This window comes from Chiloscyllium plagiosum, unplaced genomic scaffold, assembly GCF_037043375.1.
Source record: "Chiloscyllium plagiosum isolate Xiang-an unplaced genomic scaffold, Cpla_swu_hap1 HiC_scaffold_6, whole genome shotgun sequence".
Classification (NCBI taxonomy): Eukaryota; Metazoa; Chordata; class Chondrichthyes; order Orectolobiformes; family Hemiscylliidae; genus Chiloscyllium; species Chiloscyllium plagiosum.
This window is the reverse complement of record NW_028270144.1, coordinates 29,924,193-29,947,944: the sequence shown is the minus strand read 5'-3', so window position 1 is coordinate 29,947,944 and position 23,752 is coordinate 29,924,193. Positions and strand designations below refer to the sequence as shown.

At 41.3% G+C, this 23,752-nt stretch overlaps 1 long non-coding RNA gene across 1 annotated transcript in view; it reads right to left on the bottom strand.

Annotated features, from left to right (window-relative positions):
- Window positions 1–23,752, bottom strand: part of LOC148149732 (uncharacterized) — a 264,049-nt gene that overhangs the window by 7,014 nt on the left and 233,283 nt on the right. Inside the window, exon 2 of the long non-coding RNA XR_015757340.1 lies at window positions 537–677. This is a non-coding gene — a long non-coding RNA (uncharacterized LOC148149732). The remainder of the gene's footprint in view (window positions 1–536; window positions 678–23,752) is intronic.

The window sequence follows — 23,752 nt, the reverse complement described above, 5'->3', positions numbered from 1 at the left end:
TTCCAGTTCAGTAATATCCTTCCTGTAGCAGGGCAACCAGAACTGAACACAATGCTCCAGAAGAGGCCTCATCAACGTTCTGTACAATCTCAACATGACAACCCACCTCCTATGCTCAAAAGTCTAAGCAATGAAAGCAAACACGCTAAAGGCCTTCATACCCACCCTGTCTACAGTGTTGCAAATTTCAAAGAATTATGTTCCTTAGGGTGTCTCTGTCTCTTTCTCACCTACTCCTGTATCCTGTATTTTTTAATGACAAAACAGCTTTCCAGCAGAATCACCGAACAGCAGAGTTCTCTGTAACTACTGCATTGATGTTTCTCAATAATTTTTCACCTTTTGATATAGTAAAATGACTCCCTTTAAATGAAGCCATAGGCCTTCAGGAGAGGCAACTGTGCCAGGTGTTTCACTTCACTTTGCTGAGGCATTGGGGGAGGGAGTGAGGTGACAAATGTACAAACTGCCATGTTTTCAACACTTCTTTTACACTTGATTTTAAATGTACCTAAGTAAAGTTAATGAGAACTTACGTGGTCTTCAAATACACAGTTAAGTAGAAGAGGTGCAGATTGTAGAATTAAACAGCACAGGATGAGGCCAATTTCAGAAGACAGATGTTGAAGAGAAAGCCACGGCATATTTTGCAGCTAACTGGATAAGTTTCTATTCTCCTAGCAATAAAAATAAAACAAGAATATTAGTCTCAGATTTCTAATCAAAAAGTGATCATTTTATTTTGCAGGGTTGGCTAGGTGGCCCAAATATTTCCTCCAATGGTTTCACTTTATCATCAAAGTATTTGCGTTATTTACGTATATGTGGTGAGAAGTACTGAAATGTACAAGCGATTAGAGATTTTTTTTGATATTTACTCGCCATGCTTTAAAGAAATGGTAAAATGTAATGGATGTGGTTTGATATTGCATTGTGAAGGAAATAATATTTGATAGTCAGTATTTTTATTACTTGTCAAAGCACTGGGGAATAACTGTAGGAACCTCCTCTTTTCTCACTCTCTATATACCATTATTAGTCACTGTTCATTCAGCAACCTTGTCTGTCCGTCCCTTAGGAACTTGCTGCCTCTCCTGTTTTACAAAATCTTTTGACTCTTATTTTTGATTGTTTCCCTCTATTAGCTCTGTCAGTGTTCAACAGCAATCTACAGCCCTATAAGGTTGTGTATAGTGGATCTTCATGGAGATCTTGTGTGCTGGATCTTTGTACACAATGGAATGGTATATTGAAAAATCACAAGCTGTATCCCTCACCAACACTCAGATCCCATTCTCTGCTAATGTATTAGATTCCCTACAGTGTGGAAACAGGCCCTTCAGCCCAATGAGCCCACACCGATCCTCCAAAAAGTAACCCACCCAGTCCCATTTCCCTCTGACTAATGCATCTAACACTATGGGCAATTTAGCATGACAATTCACCTGACCTGCACATCTTTGGACTGTGGGAGGAAACCGGAGCACCCAGAGGAAACCCACTCAGACACGAGAAGAATGTGCAAACTCCACACAGACAGCCACCCAAGGCTGGAATCAAACCTGGTACCCTAGTACCCTGGTACCCTCAGTGCTAACCACTGAGCCACCATGCCACCCCATTACCTTCATCATTCATTCTCTCTTCTCACTTTTAGCTAGCGTCTAATTCACCCTGTTCCTTCTTACCTGAAATTGCTGGAATGCGCATTTTGGTCATGGGAAGTAAGCAGAGCTCACTGTCTTGGCCATTAGCACTAGTGGTGACACTGAGAGCTTGACCTGGAACTTTAGCCAGCAGACCTGGAAGAGAAGCCCACTTGTGCAAGTTGGCTGGTCTCAAAATGCTGAAAGCAGCATAGCATGGCTTTCCATTGGAATGGGTATTTCTGTAAGGATGAATACCAAGGAATACAGTTATAGATTTGTAGGGTCAATAAGCACACAGAAGAGACCCTTCACTCCATCAAGTTGGGAAGTCATGTTGCGCCTGTACAGGACGTTGGTTCGGCCACTTTTGGAATACTGCGCGCAATTCTGGTCTCCTTCCTATCAGAAGGATGTTGTGAAACTTGAAAGGGTTGGGAAAGGATATGCAAGGATGTTTCTAGAGTTGGAGGGTTTGAACTGTATGGAGAGGCTGAATAGGCTGGGGATGTTTTCCCTGGAGCTTTTGGAGGCTGAGTGGTGACCTAATATAGATTTATAAAATCATGGAGGGCATTGATTGGTTAAATAGCCAACGTCTTTTCCCTGGGTGGGGTCTCCAAAACTGAAGGTCATGGGTCTAAGGTGAAAGGGCTAAGATTTAAAATGGATCTAAGGGGCAACTTTTTCATGCAGAAGATGGTGTGTATGGAATGAGCTGCCAGAGGAAGTGGTGAAGAATGGTACAACATTTAAAAGGCATCTGGATAACTATATGAATAGGAAGGGTTTGGAGGAATATGGGCCAAATACTGACAAAGGGGACTAGATTTATCTGGTCGGCATGGACGAGTTGGACCATAGGGTCTGTTTCCGTGCTGTATATCTCTATGACTATGTGACTATAATTCTGTACTGACCCATCTCCACTAATCCCACTTTCTAGCATTTCGTTGAATGTTATGAAATTTCAGGTGCTCATCATGTATGTCTCAAATATTACGAGGTTTCCTACCTCAACTACTCCCACAGTCAGTGCATTCCAGATTCTCACCAAACTTAGGGTGAATTTTCTTCCTGAAATACCCTCTAATCCTCATCTTCTTTAACTTACAACTATAGCTTCCAATTTTAGAGCCTTCAAACAAGAGGAACATCCACCCTGTCTACGCCCCTCATAATCTTATACACCTCAATCATGTCCCATCTTCAGCCTTCCCTGCTTCAAAGAAAACAACCACAGCCCATTTAGTCTTTCTTCATAGCTAAAAATCTCCAACTCAGGCTGTATCCCTGCAGAATTTCCTCTGCATCAACTCGAGTGACCCAGTGTCATTCATTCAGAGCAAGATTTCCTCACTGAGCTTCTGTTGTTGTTTTAGAACACAGAATAATAAAAAAGAGCATTTCCTTTCCTGAGTCTTTAAATATTAAGTGAGCATTTTCTCAATTGGTTGTGTTTTTTATTCAATTGAACTAATGCTCAACAGAGGCTGAAATGCATGGTGGTTTCAAAGTCGTATTATAGCAATTGATTGATCTTAATGAGATAAAGTGGGCAGAAATTTATAACCCTTATTAACAAAGGTAAATTTGCCCACTGGCTTCATTCCCACTCTATTTGGTTATTGAGTTCAGATAGAGTGCTCAATACAAATGGATAAATCAGAAGCTGTTCATTGAGACACAGATAAGGAGATTATTAATCAGTAAAGCCAGACCATATGCCATGTTGGAAGCAATCTTTGCAATTTACATAACTGAACCCAATTCAGCAAATCCACTCTGCATACAGCTGTGGAAGACAATTTGAATTGAATAAATGTTTCTGTGGCTCACATCACTTCTTCTTTCCTTCCATGCCTAATGGCACATGAAATGACTCATTTCTTCCATTGCTTTTACATCCAGCAGATTGTGCTGTGGATTGTTTGCATAATGAATACCCTTTCTTTTTTTGTAGAGAGGTTGTTGCCTGATCAGCAAGGTTTGACTAGATGCAATAGAGTATTTCACTGCTCACTGCTCTTGGAAGCCAGTATCACGCTGACCATCAGCCATTCACGGACTGCAATAATGGTCTTCTCATTGTTAACAAAGTATTGTATCATTTTAGCTGAACTGGATAACTATTTGTTGTAAAACTTGCGCATTGCTAAATGTGAAATTAATGGGCCTGACTTTAACCTAACTTGCTGGATGGAAAACCATTGAGTATTGGGTGGAACACTGCTTTTAAACTCTGCCCAATAAATTCAATGAAGAGTAAAATTTGGCACAGTGTAAAGCCAGTTTTCTTTCAGGCAGCTGGATTAGACTAAATTTCCCCCTGTATGTTAGATTCTGAAAGTGCAGATGGAATTTACCACAGCGTGGGTTCTGATGGGTTGGTAATTGGGTCGTATGACTGATGCAAAAATGCTGTCCTAAATTTCAGGCTCGGAGTATTTTAATTCCCAGACTTCAGAAAAGTGGATTTCCGTTCCAACTGTCTCATTCACAGAAACCATCTGAGTTCCATGTATAAATGTCATATCAGCTTCAAGAGGTTTGCTGGAGGTGGAATACACCTCTTTTAACAGAGTTGGATTCCATTCAGGCAGATCACTCTGAGAGATCATTGCTGGGACACATTTGGCTGAAATAAAAAAATCCAAAGGCTCCATGTTTTCCGAAGTGGCCCTGTTGTCCGTAATAGGTATCTCAATGTATTACAATATACACCAATGACTTTGATGAGGGGAGTGAAGGTATGGTGGTTACATTTGCTGATGACACAGATTGGTTGGAAAATATTGCTACAACTTGCTAAGGTAGCACACTGGAAAGCAAGCCTTGCTATTCCCGGAGTGATCACAAACATTAAAGTAGTGTAAAGTAAGCAAAGTTCACCAATCTAACTGATTTTCAAAGCCAGATTGATAGAACACATGGAGAAAGTGAGGACTACAGATTCTGGAGATTAAAGTCTAAAAGTGTGGTGCTGGAAAAGCACAACAGATCAGGCAGCATCTGAAGAGCAGGAGAATCGACATTTTGGGCATAAGCCTTTCATCAGAAATGTTGGGGGGGGTGCATGGGGACTGAGAGATAAATAAGAGGAAGGGAGTTGGGGCTGGTGGCAAGATAGCTGGGCAGGCAATAGGTGGATGCAAGTTGGAGGTGATGGTGATAGGTCGGAATGGAGGGTAGAGCGGATACGTGGGAAGGAAGATGGACAGGTGGGAGAGTTCAAGAGGGTGATGCGAAATTCGAAGTTTGGATCTGGGATGAGGAGATGAGGAAACTGGTGAAATCGACATTGATGCCGTGTGGTTGAAGGGTCCCAAGGTGGAAGATGAGGCATTGGGTGGCTAGGTTTGGGCGGTGGAGGAGGCCCAGGATTTGCATGTCCTTGGCAGAGCAGGAGGGTGAAGTTGAAGTGGTTGGCCACGGAGTGGTAGGGTTGCTTGGTGCGTGTGTCTCAAGAGATGTTCACGAAATGTTCCACAAGTTGGCGTCCTGTCTCCCCAATGTAGAGGAGACCACATCAAGAGCCACAGTAGATGAGGTGTTTGGATATGGAGGAAAATCTCTGCCGGATTTGGAAGGATCCTTTAGGGCCTTGGATGGAGGTGGGTGGGGAGATGTGGGCTCTTGTGGTGGGAAGGGAAGGTGTTGGGAGTGGAGGGTGGGTTAGTGGGGGGTGTGGACCTAACGAGGGAGTTGCGGAGGCAATGGTCTCTCTGCAGAATGCTGATAGAGGTGGGGAGGAAGCATTTCTCTGTTGGTTGGGTCTGACTGTAGGTGGCGGAAATGGCGGAGGATGGTGCGCTGTATTCACATGGACCAGGTGACTGGACTGTGCAAGAATTTCTGCTTATTACAAGTAGTTAAACTCTAGCTATAGATACTTTGAGACAGCAAGGACTGCACATGCTACAAGCCAGAGTCAATAGATGTGAAGCTGGAAAAGCATGGCAGATCAGACAACATTCGAGGAGCAGGAAAGTCAATGTTTTGGGCCAAAACCCTTCGTCAGGACTTCAAACGTTGATTTTCCTGCTTCTCAGATGCTGTCTGACCCTCTGTGCTTTTTGAGTTTCACATCCATTGACTCTGGCTAAAAGGTTATAAACTGTCACTATTAAACTCTAATCTGCTGATAAGCTTCCCCTCACTCACACACAGACAGACAACAGAAAGGATAAAGTATGTCCTGGACACAGGGGAAAAACAGTTTAGTAGTCTTTCTTCCCAGGATCTGCTGTTGAGATGATTCTTATGACACTTCTCCTGCCAGCATGCTGCTTCAGTCATCTTTCTTTGGATGCTTGCATTTGTTGGTAAGAGTCAAAAGGAGGCAGCTTCACTCATACAAGAATCCTTGACTTATTAGTTAATAGTCACAGTTTACTATAACTGTTGAAGGAAAAAAAAACTGATTTTCTTACAGTGAGTTTTGACAGCACAGAATGGAAAGATCCTTAACAAACTGTAAAGAGCTGAACACTTCTTTGATAACTGGCTACTAGTTTATAGACCAATAAACTTCTAGTTGGCAACAAAAGCCAAATCTCTAACTTCCTTAGCTCCAAGTCACCTGAAAATCAAACTTCAGTTGCTGCTTGTTTAAACAGCTGCCTGCGCAGCATGGTGAATCAGTGGTTAGCAACTGCTGCCTCACAGTGCTAGGGACCTGGGTTCAATTCCAGCTTTGGGTGACTGTCTGTGTGGAGTTTGTGCATTCTCCCTGTGTCTGTGTGGGTTTCCTCCCATAATCCAAAGATGTGTAATTCAGGTGAATTGGCCATGCTAAATTGCTCATAGTGTTAATTGCATTATTCAGAGGGAAATGGGTCTGGGTGGGTTACTCTGCAGAGGTTTGGTATGGACTTGTTGGACCAAATGGTTTGTTTCCACATTTGTATGGAATCTAATCTAGTCAAGTAGAACATGACCCCTATCATGATTTGTTGGGTTATTTGCTTTCAAAACATAGAGCTTCCATTTCAACCACTGAATTGAAAACAGCTTTTTCTTATTCCAGTTCTCAGTTTTAAAAATCCTTAAAGTATATTGTGGAGGAGACATGAAGAGCTTGCAGATGAATATTGGAAGGGTTGAGTGAGTGGGCAAAAGCTTGGAGATGGAGTGCAATTTGGCAGGAAGAATGAAAAAGCAGAGTTTTACGTTAGTGGAACCAAATGCAGCATTTGAAGGTGGAGAGGGATCTTTGTTTCCTAGCGCATGAATCATAAAACATCAGTGAGCATGTACCGCATGGAATCAAGAAAGCTAATGGGAATGTTTCCTTTGCTTTGAGAAGAATTGAGCATGGCAAAGTATGGATATGTGCTTCGGTTATATGGCACATTGGTGAGACAACGTCTCAAATGCACTGTACAGTTTTGGTCTTGATACAGACATAAACAGTTTGAAGGAGGTTCAGAGGAGTTTTACTAGATCGATCCATAGAGTAAGCAAGATGTCTTTGGGGAAAGGTTGGACAGACTGGGCTTGTTTGCAGTGGAATTTAGAAGAGTGAGTGGTGACTTGATTGAAGTGTATAAGACTCTGAATCACTTTCACAATGTGGATATGGAAAGAGTGTTTCCTTTAGTGGGTTAGTCCAGAACTAGGCAATATGGTTTTAAAATTAGAGGTCATCATTTCGGACACAGATTAGGAGCATCGTTTTCTCTCAGATGATTGTGAAACATTGGACCTCTCCTCCTCAGAAGGTGGTGGAAGCTGGGTCATTGAATACTTTAAGGCAAAGGGAGATTGATTCTTGCCAGGCAGGTAAATCAAAGGTTAACATGTTGAAGGGAATTTGGAAATTAGAATGCAAAGAAATCAGCTGTGATCTTAATGAATGGTGGAAAAGGGTCAAGATTTTGTGTCGCCGTTTAAGAAAATCATTTTCTTCAATATCAATGATCAGAAGAATCCAAACATGGCTGTTCAAGATGCTTGGATCAAAGTAGCTGAGAGCATCACCTCCCGAAATTTTGAACCCTAACCTGTCCAGCTCTGAACCAATATTCAATGCAAGAAATGTTTCACTGATCTTTGAAGAGCACAATGGTGAGTATAGCTCTTAAGTTCTCCATCTAACTGATTAACTAAATACTTCTAACTGATTAATTAAATGCTTCTATCAAAAATCATACCACAGATTAGAAAGGCAATAACAAATATGAAGGCAAGATCTTGGCTTTACTGCTAGAGAAAAAGATGTGAAAAGGAGGGAAGCTATGCTAAACCTCTCCTGACCCTTTGAAACACCACATTAGAGTATACTGCAGTTCTGGTTGCCATGTAAGAAAAAGAATGAGGCACTGGAAAGGGTGCAGAGAAAATTTACAAGGCCGACACAAAATATGCCTTGGTATATCAGACATGAATTAATAGGCTCAGTGACTTCACTTCAGATAAAAGAAGGCTGAGGGGCTGACTAAAGGTCTTCAAAATTAGGAAAAGTTTGGGAGAGTAGATACAGAGAAAAAGTTTCCTTTTGTGGGAAGACTATAACTCGAGGCCGTCACTATAAGACAGTCAGCAAGAAGTCTAGTAAAGATTCAATCATAGGGTGGGAGTGATTGAAGTGAATATTATGGAGCTGCTGAGAGCACTTAATGGCTTTTAGGATTATAGCTTAAGGTTATTTCCTTGTGGTTAGTTGCTTAGATAATTCTCAAAGCCCATCTCTTGTGACCCATGGCTGGAACTACACCACAAACTTCCCTACATCAGTACCCAGAGGATCCTTTTTTATTGTTTTTTTAACCGAACTATAGTTAGATCACATGTCCTGATATGAACTAGCTTGACTTCAGAATGCAGTGGCAGAAACATTCACCACATTGTGGCTTAATTAGGCCAGAAAATGATAATATTATAAGAAACAGGAGCAGGAGTACACCATTCGATCCATCGAGCCTGCCCCACCATGCAAACTGATCTGATTAAGACCTTAACTTCAATTTGCTCCCATAACCCTTCCCTTTGAGATCAAAATTCTGTCTTGAGTCTATTCAGTGACTAAGTTTCCAATACATTCTGGGGAAGAGGATTCCAAACACTAATGATCTTCAGAGAATACCCTCCTTGTTTCTAACTTACACAGAAGACCCATGTATTTTAAAACTGTGCTACCCTAGTTCTAGGTTCTTCCATGAGAAGAAACGTCTTCTCAATATATAGCCTGTCAAGACCCCTCAGAAGTTAAACATTTGAAATAGATGGATGTCACCTTCTAAGAAATTCCACCAAGCATTGACCAAACCTATTCAACCTTTGTTCATGAGGCAGGTGCTGGGTCCTCTACTTTTCATCATTTATATAAATGATTTGGATGCAAGCATAAGAGGTACAGTTAGTAAGTTTGCAGATGACACCAAAATTGGAGGTGTAGTGCACAGCGAAAAGGGTTACCTCAGATTACAACAGGATCTGGACCAGATGGGCCAATGGGCTGAGAAGTGGCAGATGGAGTTTAATTCAGATAAATGCGAGATGCTGCATTTTGGGAAAGCAAATCTTAGCAGGACTTATACACTTAATGGGAAGGTCCTAGGGAGTTTTGCTGAACAAAGAGACCTTGAAGTGCAGGTTCATAGCTCCTTGAAAGTAGAGTGAAGAAGATGTTTGGTATGCTTTCCTTTATTGGTCAGAGTATTGGTTAGGCCACTGTTGGAATATTGTGTGCAAATCTGGTCTCCTTCTTATCGGAAAGATGTTGCAAAACTTGAAAGGGTTCAGAAAAGATTTATAAGGATGTTGCCAGGGTTGGAGGATTTGAGCTATAGGGAGAGGCCGAACAGGCTGGGGCTGTTTTCCCTGGAGCGTCGGAGGCTGAGGGGTGACCTTATAGAGGTTTACAAAATTATGAGGGGCATTGATAGGGTAAATAGACAAAGTCTTTTCCCTGGGGTGGGAGAGTCAGAACTAGAGGGCATAGATTTAGGGAGAGAGGGGAAAGATATAAAAGAGACCTACGGGGCAACTTTTTCATACAGAGGGTGGTACGTGTATGGAATGAGCTGCCAGAGGAAGTGATGGAGGCTGGTACGATTGCAACATTTAAAAGGCATCTGGATGGGTATATGAATAGGAAGGGTTTAGAGGGATATGGGCAGGTGGGACTAGAATGGTTTGGGATATCTGGTTGGTATGGATGAGTTGGACCGAAGGATCGGTTTCTGTGCTGTACATCTCTATGATTCTATGACATTCAAAACTTGTGCCTTTTTGAGATGGATAGTCGCTGGGGAATCAGGAAGTGAGATTCTTGCCCTAGAATTCACAGCCTTTGACCTGCTCTTTGGACGGGTATGTGAATAGGAAGGGTTTGGAGGGATATGGGCCGGCTGCTGGCAGGTGGGACTAGATTGGGTTGGGATATCTTGTCGGCATGGACGGGTTGGACCAAAAGGTCTGTTTCTATGCTGTACATTTCTATGACTGTATGACTCGAGAAGTCCTTCAGCACAGGAGAGACTGGGAGTTAATAAACAAGATAAATGGATAAATGAACACAAACTGTGTCACCGTAAATTTACATCACTTATTGACTTCTCTTTCCCTTCTTTGAAGCTAAGGACTTGCATTTATTCAAGTACTTATTCTGCTATAAGCAGTTAGTTAACACACACTAAGCCCCCAAAACAGCTGTGTAATAACAACTGGATTGCCTGTCTTTCCTTTATTGGCCAGGACACCAGGTATAATTTATCTCTCATTTGTGCAGGAAACACAGTAGGCTAGAACACAAGTGCAGCAGATAATCTGTTGGCTCTTGTCTCAAAGGGGTTAGAGCTGTTGTGGCACGGTGGACGTATCCCTACCCTTGGACCAGAGATCTGGGTTCAAGACCCCTCTGATCTAGTGGTATGTAATAATATCCCTGAACAGATTGATTTGACATGTAAGTTAAATTTTAAAAAAAACTTCAATGGTTTGGAATTCTTGTGGTAGTATCCCTGCTTCTTGATCAGAAGACTGAGGTTCAAGTCCCATCTGCTCCAAATGTACATTATAACATTTCTGAATAGATTGATTAAAATATGTCTTAGTTAGGAAAGAAATGGCCTAGTGACATTATCACTTGTCTGTTAATCCAGAAACTCAACTAATGTTCTGGGGACCTGGGTTTGAATCCTGCCACAGCAGAAGGTGGGATTTGAAAGAAAACAGTGCTCCTGCAGCGCAGTGTAGTGTCTCTATCTCGGAGCAAGGAGGCCTGTGTTTCACTGACTCCAGAGATGTGTAATAATGGTCCTGAAAAAGATTAATTAGAAAATATCTATTTCAAACGGTTCAGTATATAAGAGTAGAGAAGCCTTACTGCAACTGTACAATGTGCTTGTTTAACCAGATCTGGAGTATTGTGAACAGTTTTGGTCCGTTCTTTGAGAAAAGATATTAGTTCATCGGCAGCAGTTCAGAAAAGGTTTGTTTGGATGACCTCTGGAATGAAAAGATTGAGCAAATGTTAAACAGGTTGGGACTCTACTCCTTGAAATTTGGAAGAATGAGAGGTGATCTCATATGATTGTTAAGATGAGCTTATTCGATTGTTAAGGAACTTGACAGGCTAAATGCTGAGAAGATGTTTCCCCTCATAGGAGAGTCTAGGACCAGAGGGCATAGTCTGAGAAATAAGGGATGCCAATTTAAGATCAGGATGAGAAGGAATTTCTTCTCTTGGAGAATTGTGAGTCGTTGGACCTACTTGCCACAGAGAGCTATGGGGTAGATCCCTGTGTATATATAAGTCTGAGATATATAGATTTTTGATCAGTAGGCTAATCAAGCATTACATGGAAAGGACAAGAAAGTGGACATGAGAAGAGACAGATCAGCCATGATCCTATTGAGTGGTGGAGCAGTCGAGAGGCGCCAAATGGCTTACTCCTGCTTCTTATGGTCTTTTATACGAAATATTGTCATGGTATGTTTTTCATCCATCTGAACATATTTATTGCCTCATCCAACAGACAACCCCTCGACCATTGCCATATTCCTTCAAAACTACACTGCACTGCCAACCTGGAATTTTATGCTCAGACCCAGGAGTGGGGCATGAACACCAGACCCTTTGGATTCAGATTATTATGAAATGAGCCACAGTAAGGTGAAGAAAAAAGTGGTGCGCTGACCCAAACTCAAAGTTCCTTGAGTACTAGCATTGACATTGTTGTTTCATGCTGATCCCCATTAAGTTCCCACTGGGCAGCATGGTGGCACAGTGGTTAGCATTGCCTCACAGCGCCAGAGACCCGGGTTCAATTCCCGCCTCAGGCAGACTGCGTCTGCGTGGGTTTCCTCCGGGTGCTCTGGTTTCCTCCCATAGTCCAAAGATGTGCAGGTTAGGTGAATTGCCATGCTAAATTGCCCGTAGTGTTAGGTAAGGGGTAAATGTAGGGGTCTGGGTGGGTTGTGCGTCGGTGTGGACTTGTTGGGCCGAAGGGCCTGTTTCCACACTGTAATGTAATCTAATCTTAATGTAATGTAATCTAAAGTTGGGGGGGAGTGGAAACTTCTATCAGAGCACAAATGAGGAGATACCTTTTTCCTGTGGTTTTAAATGGAGGACAATACCAACAATTCTATTTTCTCCAAATATTTGAGTCCATCTGATGGGGGTGGGGACAATCTGGGGTGAGGTGGTTTCAAGACCGAGCAGAACTTCCGCCAGTTCAATGAAGATCCGTCTGCCTGACCTTGTTCTCATTCCAAGTGTGCAGGTCTTTGAATAATGTGAGCAGGAACAGTGTTTGGCACACAGTGAACATCTCAGTTTGGATGATGTGAGAACTATCTGTCTGCTCCTTTTCTGTTATTCCTATCTAGTGGCACATGGAAGTCAGTGAGAATGGGAAAATAACACAGCTCTTTTGAAATGAAAAGAATGTCATTTAGACTGTTCCAGGAAAATAATGTTATTTTAAAGCACTGCAAGATTTTGTTTTGAGCATTTATGACTTCAGACTTCAGTTAGCCAGCAGTGGGTGGCAACCACATCAAAACATTTTTTCAAATGGTCAGCATGAAAGTATCTTGCAGCATATGCCTATATTCCCTGGAGGTTGGGAGAATGAGCCAATCTTATTGGAGTGTATAAAATTCTTAACGTGTTTGACAGAGGTTCAGCGCTGAGAAAATGGTTGAAATATTATACTCCCTGGGAACAGGCCGGAGGGTGAAGGGATGTAGAATTAGTCGGCATGGCGGAGCCATGCTCATAACCTACTCACCTTTGTAGGTAAAAGTGAGGACTGCAGATACTGGAGATCAGAGTCAAGAGTGTGGAGCTGGAAAAGCACAGCTGGGTCAGGCGGCATCTGAGGAGCAGGAAAATCAATGTTTCAGGCAAAAGCCCTTCATCAGGAATGAGCAGATGGTTGGATTAAAATTCTTAGAAGCAGGTCATCGTTTCAGGTGGGGTTTTGAGTCACAAGCTGAGACACTCTACAGCTGTAAAGTCCAATCATGACTTCCTGGCTTGCCTCTAACATTTCTGCTAAGAGACAGGGTTACTATCTCCACTAGATATTCTGGCCAAATGTGTCCCCTAGCTGTGGGATTGAAAACACAATGACACAGCCTCAGGATAAGCCATTGGTTATTTGCATTTGAGGTGAGGAGAAATCTCTTCAGTTGAAAGGTTGTGAACCTTTCAATATTAGAGAGCTGTGGATGCTCATTAGTATGGTATCCGTAAGAAAGCAGTTACAGTACATACAAATATAATTAGAGCAAGAATAGGCCATTTTATACCTCAAGCTTGCTTCTCCATTTAAAAAGATCGTGGACGACCCAATTAAAACTTTCACTTCACATTTTACCTACTCCCGATAATATTTAACCCACTTGCTTGCCAAGGATCTGTCCACTGCTACCTTAAAATTATTCAAGGAAGAGAGTTTCAAAGACATAATGCTATTTGTTTAATTCATAAGATCATTCATCAGGAATGAAGGGCTTATGCTCGAAATGTTGACTCCCCTGCTCCTCGGATGCTGCCTGACCTGCTGTGCTTTTCCAGTGCCTCCATACCTGTTATCAGCCTAGTCAACTTTCTCAGATTGCCTCCACTGCCAGCATACCTTTCCTTAGATAAGGAGGATAAATAGGCCATTCAGCCCATCAAGCCTGCTCTGTCATTCAATGATATCATGGTTGATCTGATAATCCTCAACTCCACTTTCCTGCCTTTTTCTATAACCATGAATTCCCTTACTCATTGAAATTTGTCTCTCTCAGCCTTAAATATACTTAAGACCCAGCCTTAACAGCCCTCTCAGTAAAGAATTCCACAGATTATTTACCCTCTGAGAAGACATTCCGACTCATCTCTGTCTTAAATATGTGATCCCTTATTCTGAGATTCTGTCCTGTGGTCCTGGGCTCACCCATAAGGGGAAACAGCTTCTCTACGTCTACCTGTCAAGTTCCCTAAGAATCTTGAATGTTTCAGTGAGGTCACCTGTCATTCTTCGCATCTCCAACGTGTGCAGGCTGAACCTCCTTAACCTCTCCTCATAAGACAGTCCCTCCATACCTGGTAGGAGAAAGTTAGGACTGCAGATGCTGGTGAGTCAGAGTCAAAAAGCGTGGCGCTGGAAAAGCACAGCTGGTCAGGCAGCATCTGAGGAGCAGGAGAGTCGATATTTTGGGCATAAGCCCTTCATCAGGAATGTGGAGTTGACGCTTTGGGCATGATTCCTTTATCAGGAGTGAAGAGCTTATGCTCAAAATGTCGACTTTCCTGCTCTTTGGATGCTGCCTGACAGGCTGTACTTTTCCAGCACCTCCATGCCGAGTATCAGCCTCGTGAACTTTCTCAAATTGCCTCCACTGCCAGCATACCTTTCCTTAGATAAGGTACTCACAGTATTCCAGCTGAGGTCTGATTCATGCATTGTATAGTTTTGGGAAAACTTTGCTATCTTTATGCTCCATTCCCTTTGAAATGAAGGCCAATCTGCTACAATGTTATCTATATTGTACCTTCATTAAAACAGGCTACATGGTGGGAGACATCACACGGCCATAACAATCCATGAGGCACTTTAGTACAGAATTGCCTTTCTATCTCAAACATCCCTTTTTTTCACACAAAAAACCCAAACGATCCTATGCATTAAAATTCACATTTTAAGTTACTCAAGTTGGCCACTATACACACAACTGTTTTCATGCATTAACAGCTTTGTCAGTCTCTGAGGTTGCATTGCACTTGTAGGGCTGAAACACACACTTTTTTGATCAATATCACATTTATCAGAAGAATTTTCATGTGCACTCTAGTGGAATTTCTCCTGTAACTTACCAAACTTGCCTCATTAACTTCCTAACCCGACTGCACCACTCTAGATCCATCTCATCACACTCAATTCATGAGCTGAGGAGTGGCAGATGGAGTTTAATTTAGATAAAAGTGAGCTGCTGCATTTTGGGAAAGCAAATCTTAGCAGGATTTATTCACTTAATGGTAAGGTCTTAGAGAGTGTTGCTGAAGAAAGAGACCTTGGAGTGCAGGTTCATAGCTCCTTGAAAGTGGAGTTGCAGGTAGATAGGATAGTGAAGAAGGCTTTTAGTATGCTTTCTTTTATTAGTCAGAGTATTGAGTACAGGAGTTGGGAGGTCATGTTGCAGCTGTACAGGACATTGGTTAGGCTACTGTTGGAATATTACGTGCAATTCTGGTCTCCTGCCTATCAGAAGGATGTTTTGAAACTTGAAAGGGTTCAGAAAAGATTTAAAGGAAAAACAAACACAAAACACAATAAAGTAAATAGAGTCATAAAGTCATAGAGCACGGAAACAGACCCTTCGGTCCAACTCGTCCATGCCAACCAGATATCCCAAACTAATCTAGTCCCACCTACCAGTACCCAGCCATACCCCTCCAAACCCTTCCTAATCATTTACCCATTCAAATGCCTTTTAAATGTTGCAATTGTATCAGCCTCCACCACTTTCTCTGGCAGCTCATTCCACACATGTACCACCCTCTGTGTGAAAAAGTTTCCCCTTAGGTCTCTTTTATATCTTTCCCCTCTCACCCTAAACCTACGCCCTCTAGTTCTGGACTCCCTGACCCCAGGGAAAAGACTTTGTCTATTTATCCTATCCATGCCCCTCATGATTTTATAAACCTCTGTTAGGTCACCCCTCAGCCTCCGACGCTCCAAGGAAAACAGCCCTAGCCTATTCAACCTCTCCCTATAGCTCAACTTCTCCAACCTACCAACATCCTTGTAATGCTTTTCTGAGTAACCTGGGACAATCAGGGCAATCAGAAAACAAGGGGTGCATAGACTGTCTACTGAAATATTGGTATCCATGGTTCAACATGGAGATCCTTTGGAGCAAGCAGTGAGCTGAGGTTGCTAGATACCTGCTCTGAAATCCATGTCAAGAGTTCTTAATGTTTAGTTTGTTCAATGTGTTTGTTAAGATAGCAAGCTGCACTTAATGAGTGAGTTGTGCAGTTAATCTCCCTTAATTAGCAATTGACTGCTGCTTGGTAATAAACTCACCAAGCAGTAGATGCTTGAAAGATGTAGCGAGATGCTTCCAATGTTAAGCTCAGTCTCACTGGACTTCTCATGTGATTCTGCCACATTTCTCACCATAACCCATGCCATTCAGGCCCCACAAGATTCTATTCATCGTTTTTAAACTGCGTGTATGTTATTGTCATTGTTCATCTGAGTGATGTTCCTTTCCTAGGAGCTTTATTCTGTCTCATTTATTATGGCCATGGTACCGTGTACATTCCCATTATTGGTGTGCTGAAAACATCTAGGACTGATGCTCAATTTGCAGTCCATGCAGATGGTGAACGCATCTTTTCTTGTTTGGTTGCCTGCTGTTGAGGAACAAATTTGTCAGTTATGTGTGTACATATCTCTGATTGCAATAGAATATCTGTTTGTTCATTTGCACCACCTATGATCAAGGTGAAATATATACCAATCTTACTTGGACTCTTATTGAGAGTGTTAAAGATTTATACTCTGACTTGCTTGCTCATGCTCAACTCAACAATGTTTGATAGACTTGTCAAAACCCCTTTTCACCTTGATTTTTTCACTCATGACTGTTACAACTTTTGGCTTCAGCAAAAATAGTTGGTAGTCTTTGCATTGGAGTACATTCAATGTTTTTAGTTAAAATGTTTCTCCATTTGAGGATCGCCTTGTATGTATCTATATTGGATCTGCCTGACTTCTTTGTTATTCTTTTGGCAATTTGCACGGCCATCAGTCTTCCCGTTTGACGAGGCAAAAGGTGGGGATGACACGTGTGTTGAATTTCTCAATTGTTTATGCAGCAGCTGATTTTTTTACTCAGGAACTCAGATAATTTTCATTCATCACATTGTGGGGAATTTCATAATAAGTCAAATAGTTTGACAGGCATTTGACAACCTCACTGGTAGTTAAACTCCACTGGTTCACTTCCTGTCATCAAAATAGTAGTAAAAGGTGCCAAGGCAATCAGTTCCTGTGAGAGTGAGGGGGTTGGCTCCAAGCTTCATCAATGGTCTGTCTGAGATCCTGTTTGTTATCAATGTCTCTCTGGCTTGCTTAGATTAGTACTCATGAAAATATTGTATCCTTCTATTTCATGTATTTTGATATGAATTAAATTGGAAAAGGACTGTTTTGCAACAAAATGATCGAGGAAGGAATTTTCTTTTTTGAGAAGCAAGTTACTGGAACGTATTATAATTCATGTTTACACTGCTGCTTTGTTCCAGCTGTATGGAAGGAAGGATGCTTGTCAATGGGCTGGCACCAGAGGATGTGTACAAAGTGAAGTTTATCCAGTAACACATCGCTTGTGGAGTTATGACCAGTTGTGGATACCATTAGCCTAACATCAACAATCTGATCGGCTCTTAGGTAGCTGAACAGCTTGTGGGTGAGAATGATACTGGCAGAAGCCTTCAGACTTTTACTCAAGTAAAATACTTCCACCTTGCAAAATGCCAGTTTATTTCCCCTTACCCCTTATCTGTGATCTTTAATCAGTAATTAAAAGACATTGCAGATAGCAATTGCATCTGTCTCCTGAAAACAAGTGAAAGGCACCTGGACAAGAGAGTTTGAAGAACAGAAAATTCTGCCAAGCAAAAGGATAATCTCAGTGAACCCTGTAAACTGAATTGCTTCCCCAGTTCTTTCTCTATATCCAAAACACCAATGTTTTTTTCTGTCTGTATATATTGTGTGTGTGTGAGTTTCCGAAGGGGTTAGAGTTTTAACTAGTAGAGTTATATGTCAACAGATCTACTCATAGTTAGAATCTATTTGTCTTAAATAGCATTTCTTGTCAAGTATAGAAACCTGGTCCATGTTTTCTGTTGGCCTGGGTATATCTAACAGGTAAATTGAGACCTTTGTGGACCCTGATCAAAGTTTTAACTTTTGTGATGACTTCAGGAATAGCAGGGTTAGATTTCCATCCCTCTACTCCAGTGATGTGTGAAAGTCTTTACAAGCATCACACTGGACTGATGTGCTTCCTGATTTTCTGGTTCATGATTTGTCAGTAGAACATATCTCTTGCCTTTCTCATACTTACCTCAATTCCTTGATGGCTTGTATGGAGGTGCTTTAACATCTCTCCTCTCAATTCTTTGGAGTTAATGACTCTGTTTCCTTTCTTGGGCTGTCAATTTATCCCTAGATTAGAGTGGTGCTGGAAATGCACACAAGGCCAGGTAGCATCCAAGGAGCAGGAAATTGATGTTTCGGACAAAAGCCCTTTATCAGGAATGAGCTTTTCATCAAGAATGATCAGGAAGGGCTTTTGCCCAAAACGTCGATTTTCCTGCTCCTCGGATGCTGCCTGACCTGCTGTGCTTTTTCAGCACCATGCTAATCTAGACTCTGATCTCCAGTATCTGCAGTCCTCACTTTCGCCTTGTCGATTCATCCCTGTTTGCCCAATATGTTCGCCTGATTACAGGAGCATCTTAAATATCTTAGCGCTATCCTTTTATCACTGCTTCTTGCAACACTCGGACAGTTGCACTTTGTTAGGTAGCTCAAATTGAGCAAGACATTTGTCTGTTGTATTTAATGTCTCTGTTGGGCTGATGATTTCCAGAGCTTGTCAAACTGCTGCTTGATGTTAGATCCAAAAGATTTTGCTTTCTGTTTTAGCATCCTCTATTTCCCCTGATGTTAGTGCTGTGCTTGACAACATGTCAATGCTGTACATCTGCTTCCCTACATCTGTGTGTCATATTCAGATGGTATCTCTGTAACTGGAGTAACAGCTTGAAATGAGGGTAGCAGCTTGATGAAAGTACTTTCAAGTGGCTTGTGGTTGGACATGTCTGTCACTTTGTCTCTTCCAAGCAAGTATTAATGAAAATGATCATGAGTAAAGGCAATAGCAAGTTATCTTTCTCAATCTGAACGCAAAGTCATTTCATTTGTATTAATACCCTGGATGCAATAGCGATTAACTATCCTTGTTGCATTAGGGTTGTTCCAAATCCCGTTATCCTGGTGTCACACTGCAGGGTGACATCCTAATTTATGTTATTGCATTTGAGCACTGATGTTGCTGTCACTAGTTGCTTAATTTTAAGGAACTTGCAGTTTCTTTTTCCCTGTCTGACTGATGTACCACTACACATCCTTGACCGTGAGCTAGCGTAATGGTTCACACTCTGATGACAACGTTGAGCAAAAACTTTGCAAAATATTCCTCAAATTTGCCAAGTTGTTGCACTACCTTTACATCTATTGAAGAGGTCTTGCTGTCAGTACAGGACCAATGTACTTTATATTTGGAAGCTTTAATTGCAAGTTATTTCTTTATTAGTCTCACATTCATCTTGCAAGTTCTGTCCAGCAATCAAACTAGATTTTGACTATGGTCAGCAATGGTTTCTTCTGTGGTGTCTTCACAACTACAAACTAGCAGATCATCCACTATTGCTTCCACTCCATGGTTATCTTTAAGTATCTCAAGTTGTTTGCACTGATACATCTCTGGAGCTGTAGAAATGCAAAATGCATGCACATCTATCCATAACGTCTGATTGATATGCAGAATGTAGTGAGAGAATTGTTGCTTTCATCCAGTCTCATTTGACAGTAATCATCCTTTGAATCGAGGTCAATGAAGAGTTTTGCCTTTGCAAATAATAACAAAATTCCTTTGGTGGTTGGCATGTGCTATTGAGATTTGTGCAAAGCTTTGTTTTGATCTTTTGGGTTAATGCATACGCTCAGCTTTCCCGGTTGTTTTACTCCTCTCATGCCGTGATTCTGTTCTGTAGGAGATTCCTTAATTGCTGCCTTCCTTTTCAGCTCCTCAATTTTGTCTTTTGGGCTGGCCTTGAGGGCAGCTGAAATTTCCCTCAGCAGATGCTAATTTGGTTATACTTTGAGATAGTGCTGTGACTTCTGTCAGTAGCTGTGTTTCTATATAACTCCTCAAAATTCAACTCCTCTGAAACTATGCGGCACACACAATCCAGTACCCCTCAAATAAAGATAAAGTCACCACAGCCTCATCAGACGTAGGGCTGCTCTCTCATTGAAGAGACAAAGACAACTGGTGGTGGCTTCACCATGTCTCAGGCAAGGGGAGAGGTTGAAAAGAAGGGTCCTTCATGGTAAACTTAGCCAGTGGGTACAACATGTTGCACATCTCATCTGTCATATTAAGGGTTACTATTCCAAGCTTTAAACTTGCTCCATTCTTAGTACTGTTATCAAATCATCCTTATTTATGTCTATTTGCACTAACAGTTCATCTTTTTTGTTCTGAATTCATTTTTTTAAATTATTCACAGGATGTGGGTGTCACTGGCCAGGTCAGCATTTAGTTTCCATCCCCAATTGCCCAGAGAGCAGTTCAGAGTCAATCACATTCCTGTGGGTATGGAGTCACATGTAAGCTGGATCTGATAAGGATGGCAGTTACTTTCCCTGAAGGACGTTAGCAAACCAAATTTTTTTTTCCAATAATCATCAATAGTTTCATAATCCCAATTCTTTTTATTGAACTCAGATTCAATCATCTGCCAAACTACAACTTGAACCCTGTTTCTGGAACATTCTTGGGTTTCTGTACTAATAATCCAGTGATACTGCCACTAGGCCACCAGTCTTGAGGCCTGTCCCATGTTCGTCGAAACTTGGGAGAAATTCCATATGTAATGCATTTAAGAATTGTTTAAGGTATTGATAAAACAGATGGTGGGATTGGAAGTGTTGGGGGAGATGGATTGAAATATAAAACATTATCTTGGAGTTATGAAAACGTTGAAGAATTGTTTGTGAATATTATATTAAACAATGGTCATTACTTAACTTTAGAAGAATGTTATTTAACTTGGCTTCTATTACAAATGTCATTGATAACACAGCTATGTGGGAAGGAAAGTAGCCAACTAGATTTATAGAATATACTGTAACTGCCAAGCCACTAAGTTAATTTCTGTTACACCCTTTGGCTCAGATCACAAAGTAATTTACAACAATTTTTTCATTCCATTTTGAGTGAAGAGCCCATTTAACTTTTAGCCTAACTTTTGGTCTAACTTTACCCTCACAGGTCTTTAAGGTTTGCTTAGAGAAGGTCAGTCTTATTTGTGTATATCTGTTTGAGATTGTAATGTCGAGAGACCCCTTTCATTATGTAAGGTTCTACTGAAAGAATTTGTCTAAAAGTCACTCTTGCCTGTGATGACTGAAAGATTAGCAAACATTTAATTAGCTCTTCTCATACAAACAAGTGAAGAGGCAATGTTTTTGTTGTTTGGTGCCTTTCCCTACACAATTCCTAAAAAGCATTCTACATAAGAATAACATTATTTCTGAAGTAAATGCTGCCAAAGTTGTGTGGCATCGATAGCAACTTGAAGCTACAGTCATGCACACAGAAAGCTTAGTGTTATTTTCTGAGCACATTGAACTGCCCAAGCAGCTGTGAGATGTGATATTCTCCTTCCTCATTCACACTGAATGAGGAGAAATTTTCACACATTCGATAAACCCATTGTAAGGCTTGATTAATTTAAACTATCATTCACTGTTACGATTTTATAATCTGAATTGATAGGATAAAATAGCTTTTAATTTTGAACCAATATTTCCTGTGTAATGTTTAAATTGCTAAACACCCAGCATTGCAGTTTAACAGTGATTAACCTCAGTATATTAAGGGTCATTTTCCAGATTTGAACCGTCAATGGGAAGCTTTACGTTTCAGAAATTGTTAATTCAAAGTTAAGGTTGGCACTGTGCTAGATTTTCAAATATTGCCTTAAATCTATGGCATGACCAACTTACTCTTTTGCCCTTGACTCTCAATCAGTTGGACAAATATGTCTTTTTGACATAGCTGTCCAAAACTGGCAAGCAGATGCAGTCTATCCATTATCGCCTGTTTGAACTGAACAGCTCAGAACTAGGTCACTCTTGGAAGCAGGGATTAACATGGCTGAGTACTGGCCCAAGGGGATCAAAAATATGGCTCTCAGTGAAGCATGTCTGCATGTTTCCGATTGTTATTTACAGAGGTATGTGGGAGTTGTTGGCTGGACCAACATTTATTGATCATCGCTAACTGCCTTTGAACTGAGTGGCCCTTGTCCTCCCATCAGGCATTTCACTAAGTTGTGAAAATACTCCCCATTCTGAGATGATGACTCGCCAACTTGCAAATGTAAAAGGCACCATTGAGGACCATTTCACGTTTCTGACAGCACGTCCTGCCAAATGGGGAGATTACCAGCTGAATGGAGGCAGCTTCCCAGTGGAGACCCAAGGATAAGGACTCATGGGCCTTATTGGCAGGGAGGGTAGCACCTGCCCTACTAAGGCCCTTCCTGAAGAGCTTTTCCCTCTGATCCTTAGCCCTGTGAATTATTTTCAGCTCTTGATTTCTAAAGCACATGATTGTCCTGGTGACATTTTCTTGCGAAGTTTGAGTTAATCACTTCTCCACAGGATGTTCTATTATTTCTGCAGTTGATTTCTAATGCCCAGTGAACATGCTTCCTAGCAGACATTAAGTAAGGTGGCTTTCAGCTCATTACATTTCATTTAGAAGTAAACTTACAGAGAAGCCAGTATATTTGTAATATGCAGTATGCAGGTCAACAAATTTTCACTGATAAATGGTCCCTAAAATCTCTCATCACCTTGCAGCCTTCCATCACCTCTTTAAGTAGGTTAAAGTAACCCTGGCAGTCCTAAACACGTTTAGGATTATTCTTGGTTGTGAAGAACGGAGAGACAATGTTAGGAAGACTTTCAATTGTGACTACACTTAAAATAAAAAACAAACAGCTGGAATGTTATGTTGTGCACAGAGTCTAAGAAATGTCCGCAAGTCTCCTCAATAAACACAAATCACTATTGCAATGGCTTCACAAGGGGGGATATTAACTGGTTGGAAATGATGATGTTGCCTCAACTGTTTTTCAGTATCCAGTCCCTGTTTTGGCAGCACTAGCTGGAAACTGGCAAAGAGTTTTTATCTGTTTATCAAGTAGGGATTAAAAGGCTGAAGTAGGTTTAAACTTCATTTATCGCAATCAGGAAGATGAGCCTTTATAAGGCAGTTTGTCAATTGGTTCAGTCAAGGCAGGCTTTCCTTCATGTTTGTAAACTGCAACACTGCCAGATCGAAATAGATACACCCGTCAAAACTGAAATGGTGTTGAAGTTACCATTTTTAGTTTCTTAGCCCCGCGATGTATATATTGCACAAAATTGCTAAAACAAAGCTCCTATAATATATTCAATCATCCTGAAAAATGACACCGTTCAAAGAGACAAAATATCTTCTATAGTGCTATTGGTCTGGTACTCAAACAAATCTGGCAGTTCATTTATCCCACAGATGGCAAATGATCCACTGTCAGTATTTTTGACAGTTACGAAAGCCAATATGTTCAGAGATAATAAAACGTTTAGATTACTTACAATGTGGAAACAGGCCCTTCAGCCCAACAAGTCCACAACAACCCTCCGAAGAGCAACCCACCCCCCTACATTTACCCCAACACCTCATGCTATAGGCAACTTAGCACAGCCAATTCACCTAACCTGCACATCTTTGGACTGTGG